We start from the raw sequence: 21,402 nt of genomic DNA on the forward strand, positions 1-21,402 counted from the left end.
GTTGCAGAGTGCCTTGTGGTAATGCAATTAGGAAAGTGTTCTTCAGATAGTGTGACCTGGACCTTACAGCTCCCCACAAGGCATGTTTTTGGCAGAGAAGGCACATAAAATGTGAGGGGAGGGTGGGCAAGGCTTTTGACCCACCCCTGACCCAGTCCCCATAATGTGGGTGGGCACCAAAACCAGCAGGCCACCTGCCATTTTAAATAATTAACAAGCAATAGGCCCGCTGCCCCTGTGAAATCCAGCACTGTAAGTTGAAGGGCCACATATACTGTGGCTGCTTCTTACTGTGCCCAGCATAGGCTTCTATATAAAAATCATTGAAATTTGGGCTTATGTATAACATTATATTGAGACAGTCTGCAAGCCAAACTAAATATTAGTAAGTGACCAAGCATCAAATGCCAACAATTTGAAATGTGAAGTCCTTGGGTTAATGTTTAACTTAATTCTTGAACATTGGGAATAAAAATCTTATATTTTCTATAATGAACATATAATCTGCCAAATCAGTTTTATTTTCAGGTGGCAAGTTGAAAATCTACTCCTTTGTCAGATGTGATACGCAAGGTTTGCAATTGTAAGTTTTTTTCTTGAATGTATGCCCTGCTGAAATATGGCTATGTATGAGATGTGGTGGAAGAATTTTAAGTTGGTGAGAAGATTTGAATGAGTGAGCAGTATATGTGGACAAACATTTTGTGGAACACAATCTTGTGCCACCAACCTGATCAATGGTATTTACCTCACTCAATCCTGAAATTATGCCATCCTTTTCCCGGTGGTAATCCAAGGTCCTATAGTTACTATGCAGACTACTGAACAAGGCTGCCACTTCATATTAAGCATGGAACAACATGGTGACATACAATTATACTCAAGGATGCCCTTGGATTCTTCAATCTGTTCTACTTATCGTAGTATTGGTACCACACTGCATGATGAAGGACATCCTCACTATGGAAATTAATATTTGTTGTTATAAGTGCTCCATAATGGTCACCTCTACCAATGCTATGACAGAAATCATAGAAACCCTACAGTGCAGAAAGAGGCCATTCGGCCCATCGAGTCTGCACCGACCACAACCCCACCCAGGCCCTATCCCCATATCCCCACATATTTACCCGCTAATCCCTCTAACCTACGCATCCCGGGACACTAAGGGGCAATTTAGCATGGCCAATTAACCTAACCCGCACATCTTTGGACTGTGGGAGGAAACCGGAGCACCCGGAAGAAACCCACGCAGACACAGGAAGAATGTGCAAACTCCACACTGACAGTGACCCAAGCCGGGAATCGAACCCAGGTCCCTGGAGCTGTGAAGCAGCAGTGCTAACCACTGTGCTACCGTGCCGCCCATGAGAATAAGGTCAAGTTGCAGGCATCTCTAATTTGATTAACCATACTGTAATAATTCCAATTCACCAATCAGGTAAATAACAAGTGATGAGTAGATGTATCTGCAACAGACTGATTAGTGAGAATAAGGTCAAGCAGCATATTCATCAATATCTACCAGACCTGATCTGGCAGCTATGTTCTTTAAGATTTGTCCTAACATTCTTCAAGGAAGAAAGTCTACTGAATAACTCTTAGTAGTGGCCATTAAAGGATCCCCTTTGTACCTTTACTTCTGAAGGATAGTCTAGAATGGTGGTTGAAACATCAGAATCTTATTTCAGCTATCGTTACTTGAACAGTCTGTACAACAGATATTTAACAACTCAGCTGCTTGTTTACCCAAGGCCTCCAAGAAGGTTTAATGTGAATGTTTAGTTTTGGTATCATTGATGTCTTTCTTCCTGACTAAGATGTCAGTGTTTGACATCCAAGCTGTCTTATTTTTAATTGACAACCAGAGATTATGTTAGTGATATAGAGCTGTGTTCAGTGTTAGTTAGACAAGGTTTTAGGATTTATATTTGGAAAAAGGCAAATATGAAAAAGGTTATGGGAAAGGTTAAATGAACAAGGGTTAAGGATATAATGATAACTGCTGACCATATATGTCAAATCTGACTGTTGCAAGTTGCAGGCATCTCTAATTTGATTAACCATACTGTAATAATTCCAATTCACCAATCAGGTAAATAACAACTGCAACATTATTTGCATATAACTATAACACAGAGGCTTGCAGTCTCGTGGCTGCCAGTCAACTTCCCAAAAGGTTTTGGATCAGAATCCCGTGCACACCAAGGTGATTCCTCACCCTGCTCTCTGACTGATTCCCTGGGTCATGTGACCCTTACTCTGCAGATGGATCCTTAAAGGGACAATCACCACATCCCTCCCCCTTGAAGTCCTTTTATACAAATATCAATACTCAATTTAATTGAACATTTAGTACATAAATCTAGTCAATTATAAATTAAATATTTTAGGGCATTTCCGAATCCTTGTGGAACAGCATAACTCCTCTATCTGGGTGCTTCCACAGGATTGTTGCCATCCAAAACCACAATGATAGGTGCCTCTTCAGGCACAGGCAGTTCTAGCTGTTTCCATAGAGACACTGGTTATGCCTGTCACAGGACGACTAGGTACTTCAGTGCTTGGATAATTGACAACCTTCCCAGGTGGTAATATAGCTCCTGATGGCTGTACTAGCTGCTGGGAAACTTTCATTCTCTCAAGTGATCTACCTGTTTCCAGACAATCCTTCCTTCTCCATCCACTTGATAAGACAGGGGTCCAGTTTTGGGGACAACTCCAGGGACCTAACTCGACCCAGTCCCAAAATTCCTCACATACACAGCTTCATCCACTGAAAACGACCATGGTGACTTGCGTGAATCATGGTTTATCTTCTGACTGCTTTGGCTGGGCTCTACCCTCCTCAGCAAATTTGGAAACATGAGGCTCAGTCTTGTTTTGAGATACCGGTTCATTAACATCTTTGCTGGCAGGAATCCTGTTGTTGCATGTTGAGTGGTCCTGTAGCCCAAAATAAATTGTGAGATTCTTACCTAGGCTCCCTCCTGACTCCTTCTTTGGGGTAGACCTAAAGGTTTAGATGGCTCATTCAGCTAGTTCATTGGATGCTGTTTGGTAAGATGCAGTCCTAATGTACTTGATACCATTGAGGGCAATGAAGTTCTGAAACTCAGCACTCGTGAAGGCATTATCAGATACTATGGGCAGGATTTTACAGCCTCATTCAGGCGAGACCGGAAATTCCCACTCGAGGTCAACAGAGATTTCCATTGTCAAACCCTTGCCCGCTCCAATTCCGTGGCGGGCGAAGTGGTAGAGTTCTGGCTAATGACTTCAGATATTCCGTAGGTGGGAAAACATTGGCATAATTTCTCTCAACTGCAGCGTCTGATGTTGGAGACTTCATCTCAAACACTTCCATTCACTTTGAATGTGCATCAACAAGGAGCTCATGAATGGAGCAACATAACCAATATGGACTTGTACCTATGGCCAGCCAAGCCACTCCCAAGGGTGTAGTGGGGAGAAGGAAGCCAACTTTTGTTGCAATTGGCACTGTTCACAGTGTTTGAATAGGCTCTCTATGTTGGCATCAATGCCAGGCCACCAGACATAACACCTGGCGAGCATTTTCATCTTAGATATACCCAGATGGGCACTGTGCAACTTGGCTGGGAACACTCCCTTCCTGGTAGAGGGATGGCTACTCTGGCTCCCCAAAGTATAATGCCATCTTCGCAACTTAATTCATCCTTTCATGTATAACATGGTTTCATCTCTTTAGGAACTGTCTCACTGGCCCAACCTATTAGTATCCTGTGCTTCTCTTTGGACAACGTCGGATCCCTGCTAGTCTAATACTTGATTTGCTGTGCTGAAACTGGCAACATGTCCAAGAATCCAACGCCATAACAATTTCCTGCGCTACTGAGGGAGGTGCTACACTCTCTGGTAAAGGCAGATGACTAACCGCATCCACATTCACGATGTGTGTTCCAGGCCGTTCCTTGAGTGTATATTTGTAGGGGACAGAATTAACACCGAAAGCTGAATTCTTACCTATGTGATTGGCGAAATAGCCTGTCTTCTTTAAAAAGACACAAGGGTCGTATGTGGTCCATAACAATGGTAAAGTGCCTCCCATACATGCATTGGTAGAATTTCTTTACCTCATATACTATTGACAAGCCATCTTTTTCAATCTGAGTGTTGCGTTTTTCAGCCTCAGAGTGTTCTCGATACATACCTTATAGGTCTTTCAGATCCATCATCTATCTTATTGGATATTATTAGATGGGTTGAAATGCACTAATAAACCCAATGAATGTAACAATTGTCCTATTCTGTTAGCAGCTTCCCCATTGATTTCTGGTAAACAATGTGTCTGATATTGCAGTTTGCACCTCAATTTCTCTAGATGCCTGTTAATCTTGTTACTGGGCAAATCACATCTCAGTATTCCTCTCGACGCATGCTGATCCTGTTACTTGTTATTTTTATTTTCATCTCAAATTCATAGTTTACCTAGTTAACTTCCAAAATCCTAATACAGATGTCTGGTCAGCTTTGCATACATGTCTTCAATCTTCAGGATTGGATACTTATCTAACTTGGCAGCCTGATTAACTGTTAATTTATTGTCTCCACAGATACAGACAGTCATTTCAGGCTTTATCATGGGGACTATAGGTGCTGACCACTCTGCAAATTGAACTGGCTGGATAATAACAGAAAATGCTGGAAAATGTCAACAAGTCTGAAAGCGTCTATGGCGAGAGAACAAAGCTAATAAGTCTGGATGACTCTTCATCAGAGCTAAAGAAAATGGGAAATAATGTGAGGTTTATACTGATGTGGGGGGAAGCATCGAGTAGTAGGAACTGCATAGAGTGCCAGCGATAGATGGAGGCTATGGAGAGATTGGCAAAGATGATGTGGACAAAAAGAGAATGTAAATGGTGGTGATCATGGCTAAGAAGGGTGCTGATGGTGGCACAATAAGTTATCAGAAATGCTAATGGCAGAACAAAGCAATGTGTCAAAAGAAACCCTTGGACAAGAAACAAAAGACCCTAGTGGGGTGGTGGAGGGAAGACAGTGGTAAAGGGAAAAATGGGAAGTGGGATAAAATAGAGGATGGAAAAATGAATCAATATAAGAAATGAAAATAAATGGATATAAATAAAAATGGAGTGGAGGTGGAGAAGAGAGTTCATGCTCTGAAGTTGTTGAACTCAATGTTACGTACGGAAAGTTGTAACATGCCTAATCAAAAGACTGCTCCTTCAGTTTGTGTTGGGCTTCACTAAAACATTGCAGCAGGCCAAGAATGAATATGTGAGCATGAGAGCAGGATGGTGTGTTGAAATGGCAAACGACCGGAAGGTCTGGGTCCTACTTGTGTACGGACCGAAGATGTTCTGCAAAGCAGTAACCCAGTTTGTGTTTAGTCTCTCCAATGTAGAGTAGACCGCATTGGGAGAAGCGAATGCAATCGGCCAGATTGAAGGACGTGCACGTGAAGTGCTACTTCACCTGAAAACTGTTTAGACCCTTGGATGGGGCCAGGTGTTGCAACTTCTACAATTTCATGAGAAGGTGCCATGGGAAGGGGATGACGTGTTGGGGGTGATGGAGAAGTGAACCAGGGTAACCCAGAGGGAAAGGTCTCTATGGAATGTTGACATGGGGAGTGGGGGGAAGATGTGTTTGGCGGTGGCATCATGCTGGTGTTGGTGGAAATGGCAAAGGATGATCCTTTGAATGCGGAGGCTGCTGGGGTGAAAAATGACAAGGGGGACCTTATCCTGGTTTCGGGGAGGAGGCAAGGGGTGAGTATGGAGGCATGGAAGATGGGTCAGGCATAGTTGAGATCCCTGACAACCACAGTGGGTGGGAAGAAGGAAGACTTGTCGCAGCACCATTTTGGAAAGTGGCATCATCAGAACAGATGTGACTGAGACAAAAGAACTGAGAGAATGGTGGAGTCCTTACAGGATGTGGGGTGTGAAGAACTGTAGTTGAGGTAGCTGAGGGAGTCAGTGGGCTTGTAATGGACATTAGTGGACAGTCTATCACCAGAAATGGATACAGAGAGGTCAAGAAAGAGTAAGGAAGTGTTGGAGATGGACCATGTGAAAATAATAGAGGGGTGGAAATTTCAAACAAACTAGATTAATTTTTTCAAGGTCCAGACAAGAACGTGAAGTGACACCAAGTAATACCCAGTTCTTTCAATCTCTTTAATTCTGTGTCCAACTTTTCTCGCAAGGTCTTGCTCTAAAGAAATGAGGAGTTGCTTCTGGATCTACATAGATCTTCACATGGAGGCCCTTTATTTTACAAAACTCGTTGCAAAAAACATTCTCATACTTCTTCATTAACTTAGGCAGTCCTCCTTCCCATACTTGGAATATCTCCATCCAGTTTAACTTGATTACCTTGAGCCAATCAAGACCCAAAAGACTTGGCCCTTGGCCTGACACTATTATTAATGGGACTGCTGCCGATAGCTTACAGGTACTGTAATAGCCATAATCTTGATGGCTTCTCCTGTGTAAGTTGTTAGTTTTGCTGTGGTGACCCTCAAACTCAATGGCTGAACTCCTTCGTGTAAACACCAAAATGTGTGTTCTCCGATCACCATGGCAGAGGCTCCCATATCTACTTCCAGCTTTAAGAGCCTACTATTTACCAAAAGCATCACAGTGACCTGGGTTACCTTGCCCACTTTCACATTGAACAATGAGTGAACATTTAAGTCCTTAGTATTGGACTTTCCATTTTTTTTTGTTCATTCATGGGACATTGGCGTCGCTGGCAGGCCAGCATTTATTGCCCATCCCTAGTTGACCTTGAGATGGTGGTGGTGAGCTACCTTCTTGGATCGCTGCAGTCCATGTGCTGTGGGTTGACCCACAATGCCATTGGGGAGGGAATTCCAGGATTTTGACCCAGCAACTGTGAAGGAATGGCGATATATTTCCAAGTCAGGATGGTGAGTGGCTTGGAGGGGAACTTGCAGGTGGCGGTGTTCGCATTTAACTGCTGCCTTTGTCCTTCCAGATGAAAGTGGTCGTGGGTTTGGAAGGTGCTGTCTAAGGATCTTTGGTGAATTGCTGCAGTGCATCTTGTAGATAGTACACACTTGCTACTGAGTGTCGGTGGTGAAAGGAATGGATGTTTGTAGATGTGGTGCCAATCAAGCGGGCTCCCTTGTCCTGGTTGGTGTCAAGCTTCTTGGGTGTTGTTGGAGCTGCAGCCATCCAGGCAAGTGGGGAGTATTCCATCGCACTCCTGATCTGTGCCTTGTAGATGGCTTTGGGGAGTCAGGAGGTAAGTTACTCGCTGCAGTATTCCTAGCCTCTGAACTGCTCTTGTCGCCAGTGTCAATGTGGTGAGTCCAGTGGAGTTTCTGGTCAATGGTATCCCCAAGGATGTTGACAGTGGGGGATTCAGTGATGATAACACCACTGAATGTCAAGGGGCGGTGGATAGACTGTCTTATTGGTGATAGTCATTACCTGGCATTTGTGTGGCACGAATGTTACTTGTCACTTGTCAGCCCAAGCCTGGCTATTATCCAGATCTTGTTGCATTTGAACATGGACTACTTCAGTATCTGAGGAGTTGCGAATGGTACTGAACATTGTGCAATCATCGGCGAACATCCCACTTCTGACCTTATGACGGAGGAAAGATGAAGCAGCTGAAGATTGTTGGGCCTAGGACACTACCCTGGGGGACTCCTGCAGAGATGTCCTGGAGCTGAGATGACTGACCCTCCACAACCACAACCATCTTCCTATGCACCAGGTATAACTCCAACCAGCAGAGTATTTGCCCCCTGATACCCATTGATTCCAGTTTTGCTAGGGCTCCTTGACACTCAGTAAAAAGCGTCCTTATGTCAAGGGCTGTCGCTCACCCCTCACCTCTGGATTTCAGCTCTTTCGTCCATGTTTGAACCAAGGCTGTAATGAGGTCAAGAGCTGAGTGACGCTGGCGAAACCTAAACTGGGCCTCATTGAGCAGGTTATTGCTGAGCAGGTGCTGCTTGATGGCACTGTTGATGACCCCCTTCTATCACTTCACTGATGATTGAGAGTAGACTGATTGGGCGGTAACTAGTCAGGTTGGATTTGTGCTGCTTTTTGTGTACAGGATATACCCGAGCAATTTTCCACATTGTTGGGTAGATGCCAATGTTCTAACTGTACTGGAAGAGCCTGGCTAGGGGAACGGCAAGTTCTAGAGCACAAGTCTTCAGTACTATTGCCGGAATGTTATCAGGGCCCATTGCTTTTGCAGTATCCAGTGCCTCCAACCATTTCTTGATGTCACGTGGAGTGAATTGAATTGGCTGGAGACTGACATCTGAGATGCTGGAGTGTACTGGAGGAGGCCGAGATGGATCATCCACTCAGCACTTCTGGCTGAAGATTGCTGCAAATGCTTCAGCCTTATCTGTTTCACTGATGTACTGGGTTTGCGATGTATTACTAACTCTGTTTCAGAGTAGACTTGACTTACTTTAACACGTGACCTTTCCTGGAGCATAAAAAATATTCAGCCTCTTTATACCTGCAGGCCTCAGGGTACTGATTGCCCCCAGACATACTTCAATCCTAGGCAATGGACTGGCTCTTTTAAATCATCTCACTCTATTCATGGATGTGTTTGCATCCCATTTTAAAATTACATCTTCGTTTTTGGCGCCACTGCTGATTGTCAAGCTATACCCTTAGCTAGAAAGGTTAGCCTATCTACCCAGTCTACCTAACTGATGACAACTTTCCTCATGCAATGAGGAGGTATCACTCAGGGTACAAACACACTTGTCCTATTTATCCTGTGAGCTGATGCAGTTACCCATAGGAAAGCCACCACTATGTAGAAATAACTATTTGAAGACATTGATGTGAGATCTGTTAGTAGAAAGGACAGAAAATTGGGGACAAACTGAAGGATCTAGCATGTCCCAAGTCAGGAGTCCACTCCTTCAGCTTAACACCAGCTTAAAGAAAAACCGTCTGAATTACAGACTTCTCTTTTTCTATGCCTTCTTCTGCCATTGTACAACTTCTCTTGGTTTCTGGAGCTCTCTTGTGGTAAGTAGTGGAATAGCTGAAGTAGTGGAATAACTGAAGTAGTGGAATAACTGAAGTAGTGGAATAACTGTTACACGGTTTCCTAACACATATTATTGGCCCCTGGATCTATAATTTCAGGTTCTGTAGTAAACGTAAAGTAATGTGTAAAGTATCAGCAGGATTGCTGCAAAACTGCAGTGCTTTGAGTTTTAAATCTCTGATCATTTCAATTGAAACTAACAAAAGAATGAAGGACAATCTCAACAGCACTTAACATAAACTCACAATTTTGTATCTGTTTCTGGATTTCCACTGCACATCTAAGATGAGCTTTGTTTTTTGTTTGCTCAGCCTTTTATAACTGGATATTTTTTGTGTGTGTGTTTATCTTTCTGCAAACCGGCATCCCTGTGTTTGCTTGGTTACTTGTTGTACACATTATAAAAGACACATATATGAAAATTCACGAGGACTGAAAAAATTTAAACCTCCCAATGAAAATCAGATTCCTCATGGTTTTGTGATAAGTGTAACATGCCATATTAGCATCTCCTACTTCACAAGGGGAATTCCCTCATTCACCAAATTCCCAAGTTCAGTACTCTATACAAGTAGTGCTTTCTTACTCAGTCCCTGCTGACAGGAATTACTAGTTCTAACTAACCAGCTAATTAACTGTACATCTATCACTAACAGGAAACTTGTTTACTACCTGCTAACAATGTGAAAAGAAGAACAAGTTGAGGATAAAGTTACATGATAAATTCAAAATTTGACTAGATTTTAGAAAGATTTCAACCCTTAAATTTTCCTCCCTCACAAAATCCCCCAAGTATAATACTCTGTCAAGCTATACGCTGTAGCACTGGACTCCATGATGCTACTCCACACAATGGGCCCGATTTTACCAAAACTAAAGCGGGCGTGAAATCGCGGTAAAGTTGGGCGTCGGGCCTATACCGTGATCTGCACCCGATTCCGAGCAGATCGCGGCTTTACCAACACCCGATTCGGGCGCGGGTCCAGCCCGCGCCCGAATCGGGCAGCCCAACGATTTAAAAGCATTAACATGCATTTAAATTGACTTAATAAACCGCGCACCCAAATCTACCGCCAAATCCCACTTTACCGTCTTCTGGTCCGTTCTGGATCCGTGCTTTTAGCGACCTGCTAAATAAAAATCCGAAGCGGATTTCTATTCTGCAGGGGAACCTCCGAAGCCCTCTCTGCCCTTGTGAAGTCACCATCCTCCTCGACCATCTTCGCAGACCCCCCCGACTAACCACTCTGACAGACCCCACCTCCCCCCCCCCCCCCTCCCCAGGATCAGACCCCCCTGGGAGGCAGGCCCCCCTCGGCAGAGCACACCCCCAACCTACCTCGATCGCTGGTCTCCCTCCACCATCCTTCCAACCTGCAGTCCTTCGAGAGCCTGCAGCACCTTCCTGGCCTTCCGCTGGCGTCCGCCAGAGGAGGGGAGTGGGCTCAGATGGATCTCTGGTATGGCGGCGGGGGGGGAGGGGGGGGGGGGGGGGGGGTAGGATGGACTTGGGAGAATCTTGCAAACTGAAAATAATGTAGCATCCTCTTTGTGCTGCCTAATTACCTATGGGAAAGGTAATTAAACTACAGTGTCCTAGTGAGCAATTAGTGACCTGTATAATACATTTGTGATCTGTAACTGGATTGTTGATGTCCCTGTAGCCATGAACCAGGTGGTCAAATGTTCAGAGTCATGTGGTGAACTTGGAAGAATTGTCCCTGTGGTGGAACTGGTTGGAAATAAGATTCAAGGAGATTACTAAATCTGGGAAATCAACCATAGTGAAAATATTTCAAAATATGGATGGGGGGATATATATTTTGAAATATTTTCCCAAATTTTTGACTGTCAGGTTTCTAGTTCCTGCGATTATAATTTTGACATTATCTTCCAAAGGGAATTCCTCTAATTCTGTGCAATGCTCAGATGAAAACAGGATGAAAGAAAGGATCCAAGGCTGCTCCAGCGGCAGATTAGCTGCACCCAACGTTGCCTATGCAAATCACATTCATAAGTAGGGGCACATCTGCCATGGAATGTGAGAGAAGAGTTGCCAATACAAACTTCTTTTCACTATGGTTGATTTCCCAGATTTAATAATCTCCTTGAACCTTATTTCCAACCAAGTTCGACCTCGGGGACAATTCTTCCAAGTTCACCACATGACTCTGAACATTTGACCACCTGGCTCACGGCTACAGGGACATCAACAATCCAGTTACAGATCACAAGTGCCTAATTATCTATGGGAAATCTATTATCTATTATCTATGCAGGTCACTAATTGCTCACTAGGACACTGTAGTTTAATTACCTTTTCGATAGATAATTAGGCAGCACAAAGAGGATGCTACATTATTTTCAGTTTGCAAGATTCTCCCAGGTCCATCCTCCCCCCCCCCCTCTCTGCTGTTATTTTCTTTCGCACCCGGGCGCGCTACTTCGGATTTTTTTTGATCTGCGCATGCGCAGTTCAGAGCTCCAATTGTTCCGGCAACGCTAAGCCCACCGGAGCTTAGCTCCGGAGGAGGATCGCAGCAGACACCTCCAGACGCTGAAAGATGCCCTCATAAGAACAGGATATAGCGCTCGACTCATTGATCAACAGTTCCAACGCGCCACAGCGAAAACCCGCACCGACCTCCTCAGAAGACAAACACAGGACAAAGTGGACAGAGTACCCTTCGTCGTCCAGTACTTCCCCGGAGCGGAGAAGCTACGGCAGCTCCTCCGGAGCCTTCAACATGTCATTGATGAAGACGAACATCTCGCCAAGGCCATCCCCACACCCCCACTTCTTGCCTTCAAACAACCGCACAACCTCAAACAGACCATTGTCCGCAGCAAGCTACCCAGCCTTCAGGAGAACAGTGACCACGACACCACACAACCCTGCCACAGCAACCTCTGCAAGACGTGCCAGATCATCGACACAGATGCAATCATCTCACGTGAGAACACCATCCACCAGGTACACGGTACATACTCTTGCAACTCGGCCAACGTTGTCTACCTGATACGCTGCAGGAAAGGACGTCCCAAGGCATGGTACATTGGGGAAACTATGCAGACGCTGCGACAACGGATGAATGAACACCGCTCGACAATCACCAGGCAAGACTGTTCTCTTCCTGTTGGGGAGCACTTCAGCGGTCACGGGCATTCGGCCTCTGATATTCGGGTAAGCGTTCTCCAAGGCGGCCTTCGCAACACACGACGACGCAGAGTCGCAGAGCAGAAACTGATAGCCAAGTTCCGCACACACGAGGACGGCCTCAACCGGGATATTGGGTTCATGCCACACTATCTGTAACCCCCACAGTTGCCTGGACCTGCAGAGTTTCACTGGCTGTCTTGTCTGGAGACAATACACATCTTTTGAGCCTGTCTTGATGCTCTCTCCACTCACGTTGTTTTGTTTCTTAAAGATTTGATTAGCTGTAAGTATTCGCATTCCAACCATTATTCATGTAAATTGAGTCTGTGTCTTTATATGCCCTGTTTGTGAACAGAATTCCCACTCACCTGAAGAAGGGGCTTGGAGCTCCGAAAGCTTGTGTGGCTTTTGCTACCAAATAAACCTGTTGGACTTTAACCTGGTGTTGTTAAACCTCTTACTGTGGTGAACAAACGCAGAGTTTGCCACCTGTTTGCATGAAAGTTTGTATAGTTGGGTACTGGACTGTCAATGTTGTAAAGCGGTGCGGAAAAGGAGCTGATCAACTCTGACCTAGAGCCGGACTCTGGTGGAGAAACACATTGCCGAGGCGGTAATAGTGGAGCTGTGAGTATAAATTGAAACCCTGAGACGGGAGTGAAACACGGTGCTAGAGTAGTAATAGTGGCCGGGGGTAGTGAAGTCCCTACGGTAGAGAGAACACATTACTAGGAAGTAATTGTGGCTGTAAAACACGTTGCCAAGGAGGCAATAGTGACCGGGGGTAGTGAAGTCTGCGAGATGGCAGATAAAGAAGTTAAGAGAGGACCTGCAGGATCTCTTATTGAAGTGTACATGACAGACAAACAAGCTTTAATAAAGAGGATGCAAAGGGATGGCTGGGATGCTTCTCAGACCTTAGAACGGCAGAGAAAGTGGATAGATGGGAAAAAGAGAAACAAGACAAAGACGACAGGAATATTATTAGTACATCAGTTAGCTGGACTAATTGAGCAAGTAGTCGCCTCTACTAAAAAGTGGAGTGAAGATAAAGAGATTAGAGAGTTAGAATCCAGAGTAAGGAAACTGGAGAAACGAAACCAAGTGTTAGAAGCGAATCGATGGGGAGGGGAAACTGTTCCTCTACCTCCTTATGAGTCCACACGACAGGGACCAACCGCTCCTCCAGAGGAGTGGGAAGTGCTAGAACACAACCTAGTGCCAGTAACCCAAGGGGGAACAGATTCGCAGCCAAAAGCAAATTATAAACCATTCACCCCAGGCGAAAGGCAGCAGATAATGGCTTCCCTGGGTAAATTACAACCTAGAAGTGCAAACACTAAATTCTGGGAAGAATTAGGTACAATTTGGGTAGGACACCAATTACACCTGAGAGACATACACCAACTGGTCAGGGCAGCCTGTCCAGCGGATAAGTGGAGACAGGTAGCAGGTGGACCCGCCACTCCTCCAGCACAAGATTATAGTGGGGGACGGTGGACATATGTAGTCGCCCTAACAGCAGAAATAGATGCCCAACAGGTACCCTTCACCCAGTTTAAAACAGAAATTCAGAGAGTTTTAGGAAATGCTCCTACTAACTGGAGCAAAATTACCACGACCAAGCAGCTAAAAGGGGAAGGAGCTTCTGAGTACAGGGAACGGTTGTTCCAAGTATATCAGGAATGCTCAGGGCAAGGAAACCCAGGCCGTGGGGATCGAGCTTTCATCCAGGTTTTCAAGGATGGGCTCTCTAGTGCTCACCAAACCATCCTAAAAATGGGAGTGATTATGTCCCAGGATTATGATGAACTAGTAGAATGGGCTAGTGGCGTACCGGGAGGCGGAGAGGAGAAATCCCAGACAAGAGTAAGACAAGAAAGAGTAGCCGCTTACAGTAGCGGGAGCGGAACTAAGTCCAAACTGACCTGTCACAATTGTGGCTGACATGGGCACTTTGCAAAGGATTGCAGGATCCCAAGGAAAGGAATCAAATTTGGAAGCAGTGGGAATCATTGTAGTCACTGTAATAAACATGGACACACAGAAGCAGTGTGTTGGGACAAACATGGGAGACCCCCAACCTGATCCATGACCACAGCGGAATTGGAGGAACCAAGGAACCTCTGAGGTCAGCAAGATTGACGGTCTGCAGTCCCCATTCATAAGGGTAAGGAGGAGGGAAGGATTTATGTGTCTGCACTAGTAGGGGGCAGGCAATGTGAGATGCTGGTGGACACAGGAGCATCCATATCAGTCACCGACCTATCCTTACCCACTACAAGTAGAATGATTTACCTAACCGGGATAGGAGGGAACAAAACACCCGCCTACCTGAGCGAGACCACGTTATTGGAAATAAATAATTTGTATATACCAATGAGGTTCTATGTGTGTAAAGATAACGAGGGTACAATAATGGGAAATGATTTAATGGAAGAATATGAGATTTTGATAGACTGTGGAAAGGGAGAATTAATCTGGCCAAGACAGGACGGTCGGAAAACTAGAATAGGGGAACTCACAAGTCACCTCGAAACTATTAAGGTGGCCACAGTCACCAGCAGAAATTGGGAATTAGAGACAGGAGGGTTCGGAGCCATCTGTGCCTCCGTCCCCGGAGTATGGGCTAAAACAAAATTAGATACCGGCTTAACTAAAACGGACCCAATAAAGGTACCTGGACCGGAGCATAAGCCCCACCGACAAGACCCAATAAAACCAGAGGCAGAGAAAGCTGTAGTGGAGATAGTTAAAGGGTTAGTGGAAAAAGGAATTCTGAGGGAAACCATGAGTACCCCTACAAATCGATTCGGATCAAGGGACGCACTTCACCGGAAAGGTGGTAAAAACGTGTGCCAATTGATGGGGATAAAACAAAAATTCCACATCCCTTATCACCCACAGAGTTCTGGAATGGTGGAACGTATGAATAGAACCCTTAAGAATGCACTGGCTAAAGCCATACAATCATCAGGACAAATGTAGACAGAAGTATTACCCACTATATTAATGAAGCTAAGAGCTACCACAAACCGGACAACCAGATTAACCCCTTATGAACTAGTGACAGGAAGGGCGATGCAATTACCAGAAAGCATCATAACAGGTGGGACCGATGTAGGTCCACTAAAAGATAAAATCAGAAGATATGTTTTGGAACTAAGCAGTCAACTAAAAGGGATGCGTAAATTGGTAAAAGATAATCAGGAAGAGACGCAGAGAGAGAGCTTGAAATGCGGGAAGTCGCATCCTAGTAAAAACATTACCTGAAAAGCCAGGGTTTGCACCAAAATGGAATGGGCCATATGAAGTTATAATCAGACACCTATGCCTGTCTAGACATAAGAGGGAAAGGTGTATGGAAACATTGGACCCAGCTGAAATTACACAAAGAAATGAATGAATGAATTAAAGTGACCAGATTGCTTTCCCCAAAACAGGTGAAGACTGCAAGCAAGAGTAACTGACGCGTTCGGGTTGACAATATAACTTTTGAAAATTGTATAATTTGAAGTAATAAGAGTGATACTTGCTTGTTGCGGACATGTATGAGATCGCGTATGTAACTATTACTTTTTGTCGCGACTGTAAACTTGACTGGGCTGGAGGATAACCTATTTTACAAGGCTCATATACACTTACACAGGAATCGAACTGTATGTTATCCGTTAGCCCAATCGGTAGAAGCCCTATTTGTGGCCATCCCTGGCCATGACTTATATACAGTAGATACATCAGACGCACCCTGTAAGGGACAAATTGGCAGATATAAAAGGGGTATACAGGGAAGATGTGTGGAACTTGTAAATCCCACAGATCCTGGGTGCAGAGGCTCCAAGGGGTGGGAGGAAGAACGTGCTTGGATAATGCAAGCTATCCGCTTTGTTTTTTGGGGCAGGGATGGGGATGTGCATATGCCTTGGTCCCCAAGAATGATTCCTGCGTACAGATGCAGTGTGTCCATCAGCACTGTCGGGTAAATAGAAGTCAGTTTACTTGCACCTGTGATAAGCAGAAATGCCTGAATGTAACAGTGGGGAGGCAGCTCATTTGTGGACAGTGTAATGGGACTCATGTCAGCTCAGCCGAATGGACATACCCATTTGATACTTACCAGGTGGTGGGATCAAACAGGGAGTCAAGTAAACCGAGCAATTGGCGGTATAAACAAACTAATAATCAGGACACTAAATGCTACCGGGCTAAGAAGGGATTTGTATTCCTCTTCAACGGTACCTACACGACAGCAACACCAACCCTCCCGATCCTTTTTTGCAGTAGGAACAATAGGACCAATCACTGTTCCATGCCCTTAGAAGGGGCATATCCGGAGAAAGATAGTAACCCGGGCCATCAGCAAAGAATTCTGTGCTGATTGTGAAACCCCCAGCACAATGGGATCATCACTGGGATACGGGTTCCTTGGAGCCCTATCTCTGGGAGGGGGGGGGAGCTGCAGGAGTAATTAGTGCAAAAAATAAAAATCATATTGTCTGTGGACTAACAATCCTGGGAAACAGTACATCAAAAGCACTGGAAGCTGTCAACCAAGAAATGGCTGAACTGAGATTATATGCACAGCAGACCAGATATGCAGTAGACTACCAGTTAGCACAACAGGGGGGATATATATGTACAATCACAGGAGATAAATGCATAACCCATGTCACAGACGAATCCTATAACATTACCCAAGTCATTAATAACATAAGAAAACAGCTTGATGATTTCAGACAAGGACCCAATAAAGGGGGTAGCTGGCTGGAATGGCTAGTGGGGGGATCCTGGGGATCCTATTTACTGCATGGACTGATCATACTCATTGCAATAGTAATTGTCTGTTGCCTAATTGTTGAATGCCTTAATGTCTGTTGCAAAGTAATGGTGACACGAATTGTGCCAGGAGCCAGTGTAACCATAGAGGAAGAATACATGATGGGAACCCCTGAAGACATCGAGAGCTATGAGGAAGGAAAGAAGATGATGAACAGCTACCTGTGAAGATGCTGTTGTTGGTCTGGGGATTACTAAATAATAATCCTGACCAAAAGGGGGAGCTGTTATGGTGAAATTAAAATGATGGACACAAAATGGTTACCTGGCACACAAAATGGACTCTGGGAAGGGACATTAAAAGGCACTGACTTTGGGCACAGACAGTTACACAGAGTTAAAACCTGCAGTATCTGAATTGCTGCAGGAAACTGGTCAGACCTTGAGGCACTTTAAAACTTGAGATAAAGAGCAGACCCAGAACAATGAGTTTGATAACAAGGTCAGCCACTGATGGGGAGATAAATACATAAATGTATATATCAAAACCAGTCATTGATAGAGGACATAACTGCATGAATGTATCCATTCTATGTACAATGATGTGTTAACTGTCCATGTCCGTACCTGTCTGCTTGTAACGATGTGTTAACTATCGATGTCCATATCTGTCTACTCAACTTGTAACGATGTGTTAACAGCTAATGTCCGTACTGCCTATTGTCTAAAAAGTATAAGAGATGCTCAACTACCATTGTGTAGTTGAGAAGGTAGCTGCCAAGTACTGCGGAGTACCAGTGCTTTCTCCCAAAGCTTTGTCTGAAATAAAACTGTTTTGTTGAGCCTCCAAGTCTGACTCCGAAGTGGTAAATTTCCCACAACACCTGTAATGCCTTTCTGAGGTCTGATAAGATGAATTGCACCTGTGTGTCGCAGAGGTGAGGGGTTTTTGAGCACTGCTGAATTCTGCACTGCAAATATCCACATGATACAAGTCCCTGAGCCATGTGTGTCCTGGGCCATGTAGTGTACATAGGAGCATGGGCACATGGAAGACATGAGAATGGCAGTATAACTGATATGGCATGCAAATAGCTCATTTGTGCAATGCTATCTTAGCTGCCGGATTAATCCTATCATTCAAGATTCTGCTCTCATTCACCTTGCAGAGGACAGTGCATAATGCCTGGGAGAGAGGTTAAAGACAGGGGTGGAAATGACCCATGGAACTGTCCTGATGCCAATGGAAGAGAATGCCTTGACAATTGTATGAAACAGGGCATACTGTCTCCAAGGGTGAGACAGGGTTTGACTGAGAGGATGCATGAGAAATGGCACCCTTCAAAGCCAATACCACATTTTTGATCTTATACACAGACTTCAGAAATTATGATCAATAAAGGACTGTGAAGTAGAAGGGATGCAGAGATGCTGCAGGCATTAACTTGTGCTTTCGCATTTCCTGTCCATCTCAGCTGATATGAGATTATCATGGTCTCTATACTTGGCATGCCTGTGCCTTGGAGGATGCTTATATTTGCTCATTTGTCCTCCCACTTGATTCATAAGATCCTTCTGAGACAGCATTGACCTTGTCGTACCATGGCCTTGGTATGGCATCTATAAGTTGTCCAAGCTTCAGCACCCCAGAGAAGTGTGGGAAGAACCACTGCCCAGAGATTTTGAATTATTGTAGGGTGTGATATCAGGATTCTCATGAACTGCAATAAGTAATTTCTCATACACTGAGCTTGCACATTGGATTCAGTGTTGTACCTCTTGTACCTCAATGTCAGCTTTTTGGGATGAATGGCTTCCAAGATATGGGAAGTGAGGGACATTTTCCAATATTTCATCATGAATCTCAATTCATGACATAAGATTTGTTTCATTCAGTGAGGGTTGGTATTATCCTGAAGTTCAAGGCAATTGCCATGCTCTTGTGTGTTTGGTGAATAAATCAGCTATCTGTTGTACTTTTCCCAGAGTAGGCACTAACCTGTGTGTTGTCAACACACTGCCGTTTCATTACAGAGTCGTTGTCTTGGACTTGGCCTTCCGTTTGTCTGTAGTTGAAGAGGTTACTAACAAAGCTGTTAGTAGTAGGTTGCAGTGCTGCTACTAGAAAGATAGAGAATAACGTTGGTGCAATGACATATCTGGGACTCCTCTTTGATGCCTGTGTTGACAAGGAAGGGGTCCTAGTGGAGTCATTACGTAAGACTGATATTTGCATTTGGTCATGTAGTGGATGGATAATGTTTGTGAACTTAGCTAGACACCCTTATTGCTGTATTAAAACAGAAAATGCTGGAAAAACTCAGCCGGTGTGGCAGCATTAATGGAGAGAGAAACTTAGTCCATATAACTTTGCTTCAGAATTTTCAGTATATGGCTCTGAAGCAGGGTCATATGCATTTGAAATATTTACTCTGTTTCTCTCTGTTAATCCATATATCACATCACAGTCAATGATATTCCATATATCATATTGCATATTGTTAGTCCATATATCACACCACTGTGTGTTATTTCATATATCAATAAGGATCAATACCATCAATGAGAGGAGACATTGGCCTGAGTGAGACAGAGACCTGGTGAGTATGTTTGATGTGGAGATGCCGGTGTTGGATTGGGGTAAACACAGTAAGAAGTCTCACAACACCAGGTTAAAGTCCAACAGGTTTATTTGGTAGCAAATGCCACTAGCTTTTGGAGCGCTGCTCCTTCGTCAGGGGCACCTGACGAAGGGGCAGCGCTCCGAAAGCTAGTGGCATTTGCTACCAAATAAACCTGTTGGACTTTAACCTGGTGTTGTTAGACTTTTTACTGAGTATGTTTGATGCATAGGGGGAAAGAGGTGCTTCAGGTAAGGTTTACTGAAGTATGACTTAGAGTAGAAAGCAGGGAGCTGAGTGGAGGGGAAAGAGGTGCTCTTTTGCTTTTTAAATTTCTCAGCCAGACCAGAAATAGTCTTATTCTGCTACAGGAGAAGCTTGCTACTCCATGAGAATCTGGTTCAAAATAGTCCAGCAACTGCTGGTAAGGTTAATAATTTATACAAAAGCAAAATTAAAATATATAATTCAATAAAGTAATTAAATAGTTAATTAGAACACATTAAGGGTGGCAGGACAGGTGATGTGTCAAAAACTTCAGCTTGTGGAAGCCCCTGGACGCCAGGTTGATGCAGGGCAAATATCTGCAATAAGTGCTTAAAGTTCAATCAGCTTCAGCTCAGAGCTTGTGAGCTGGAGGCTGAACTACAGACACTGTGACGCATTAGGGAGGGGGAGATATATTACTTTTGGGGCTAAAGAGATCAATGGATATGGGGGGAAAGCATAAACAGGTTACTGAGTTGGCTGATCAGGCATGATCATAATGAATGGCGGAGCAGGCTCGAATAGTCCACTCCTGCTCCTATTTTCTATGTTTCTATGAAAAGTTATCTGGATTCTTTGTACCAAGAGACAGTCACCCCTCTTACAACAGCACCTTCTGATTTGGTCAGTGGTCAGGGATAGGAGAGTGTGACTGCGGGTGAGGCAAGTAAGGGAACGCAAAGAGCTGGAGCACAAGAGCCTCAGCTTTTACAATTATTCAACAGGTGTGAGGATTTTTCAGCTTGCTTGAATAAAAGTGGGGGCTGCAGGATGGATGAGCTGACTGACCATGTCTGAGGCCATTCAAGTGAGAGGAGCAAAAATGGATGTAATGGTCGAAGGGGATAGTATAGTCAGAGGGATTGAACCGTTCTCTGCAGCAAAGAGCAGTCCAGATGGCTGTGTTGCCTGCCCAACGCCAGGGTTCAGGACACCTGCTCGGGGCTAGGCAGGAACTTGCATTGGGATGGAGAGGACCCAGCTGTCACGATCCAAGTAGGTAGCAATGCCATAGGCAGGACAAAGGAGGAGATTCTGGATAGTCAGTATGAGGACATGACAACAAAAGTCATAATCTCTGGATCATTACCTGAGCCAAGCGCAAATTGATATGGAATAAATAAGATTAGAGAGACGAACGAACGCATGGCTCAAAGATTGATGTGAGAGAAGTGGTTCTGGTCTGAGGGGCACTAGCACCAGTATTGGGGAAAGTGGGATCTGTACCTTTGGGTCAGTCTACACCTGAAACGTGCTGGGGCTGGTGTTTTTGTGAGCCGCATAACTTAGAGAAGCAGAGAAGGTTTAAAACTAAATTGTGGGGGCAAGGGATCAAATGTGGGAAGATGTAGTAAATCAAAGAGCAGAGACAACGCCAAAGAGAAAGTTATTATTGCAGGAAATGAGAAACAATCCATGACAGGAATAGTACAAATCTAACAGTAAATCAACGAATGAGACTGGAGGTTATAAAAATAAAAGGATAAAACAGCTCTGTAT

At 44.5% G+C, this 21,402-nt stretch overlaps 1 long non-coding RNA gene across 1 annotated transcript in view; it reads right to left on the reverse strand.

Annotated features, from left to right (window-relative positions):
• Positions 1-21,402, reverse strand: part of LOC144493435 (uncharacterized) — a 48,503-nt gene that overhangs the window by 16,300 nt on the left and 10,801 nt on the right. Inside the window, exon 2 of the long non-coding RNA XR_013497745.1 lies at positions 19,014-19,135. This is a non-coding gene — a long non-coding RNA (uncharacterized LOC144493435). The remainder of the gene's footprint in view (positions 1-19,013; positions 19,136-21,402) is intronic.

The sequence above is a fragment of the Mustelus asterias genome, chromosome 1 (assembly GCF_964213995.1).
Source record: "Mustelus asterias chromosome 1, sMusAst1.hap1.1, whole genome shotgun sequence".
NCBI lineage: Eukaryota > Metazoa > Chordata > Chondrichthyes > Carcharhiniformes > Triakidae > Mustelus > Mustelus asterias.